At 38.6% G+C, this 1,186-nt stretch overlaps 1 non-coding gene across 1 annotated transcript; it reads right to left on the minus strand.

Moving 5' to 3' along the window:
- Positions 1–252: 252 nt before the first annotated feature.
- Positions 253–413, minus strand: LOC123325246. Its single transcript, XR_006540343.1, has one exon. It is a non-coding gene; the product is annotated as a U1 spliceosomal RNA (small nuclear RNA).
- Between the last annotated feature and the right edge of the window lie 773 nt (positions 414–1,186).

A 1,186-nucleotide genomic window follows, 5' to 3' on the forward strand; every position in this document is an offset into this window, starting at 1 on the left:
AACAGTCTGTGCGAAGCCTTACTCATTTGTAGGCTTGAAAATTCACTTCCTCAGGGGGGTTTTCTTTGAGTTTTTCGACCAGCCAAACAACCCCCATCCTCTGATGTGCTTTCATAATATCCTGTGTTTGTTTGTTTTCAGCTTCCTAAACAAATTAATTTTCTTCAAAAATGACCCAACAAGGGCTCAGGCTTAAACAAAAACCCACACCAAAACAGAAAATGGAACGTTCTTTCCTTGGCCAGAACTAAACAGGGGAAAGCAAAAATGCAGTCCCTTACTACCACAAATTATGCGGTGGAGTTTCCCACATTTGGGGAAATCACAGGTCAGCACATTTGGAGTCTAGTGGATAAGACTCACCCTGAAAAACCACCTTTGTGATCATGGTATCTCCCTTGCCAAGTAACTATATCCTGTGTTGGTTTTTTGTTTATTTTTTTAATAGAACTTCTAAAAATTCTAAATATAATCAGCTATTTAAAGTATTGATTTAATGTGTCTCTTTTCTTTCTTTAAACATCATGCGGGCAGGCCCCATTTCTCTCTTGTGTAATTATAGCTATATTCTGATGCCTAGTTGAGTGCCAGACACATGGTAGATACTCAGTGACTATTTATTGAAATTACTTCTATCCAGTGCCTAACCAGGATGGATAAGCTGATGCCCAATCACTTGAGATAGGCAAATCCTGGTTAGGTGCTAGGATGAGACTAATTTCAAGTTTCGTTCAATTCTTTCCTCCTGGACCTCCTGATCTCACCTCTTTGGGTTTGAAAACCTTTTCTTCAGTGTTTCCCAGTATCCTTACCCCTGTTTCTAGTATTATCACTCCTCAGCAGAAGGAGTCACTTGTCTAGTCATTGAACCTTCTCATTTATTCAGGTGGCAGTATCTTTACATAAACATTTTCTAGAATTTTCCTATAAACTGTCTGCTATTATGTAAAGGTGGAAGTTGGAGCACCTGGATGGCTCAGTTAAGCATCTGATTTTTGATTTCAGCTCAGGTCATGATCTTAGGGTTGTAAGATCGAGCCCTGTGTCGGGCCTCATGCTGGGTGTGGAGCCTACTTGGGATTCTCTCTCTCCCTTCCCCTCTGCTTGGGCTCTCTCTCTCTTTCAATAAATAAATAAATAAATAAATAAATAAATAAATAAATAAATAAATAAATAAATAAATAAA

This window comes from Neomonachus schauinslandi, chromosome 6 (assembly GCF_002201575.2).
Source record: "Neomonachus schauinslandi chromosome 6, ASM220157v2, whole genome shotgun sequence".
Taxonomy (NCBI): Eukaryota; Metazoa; Chordata; class Mammalia; order Carnivora; family Phocidae; genus Neomonachus; species Neomonachus schauinslandi.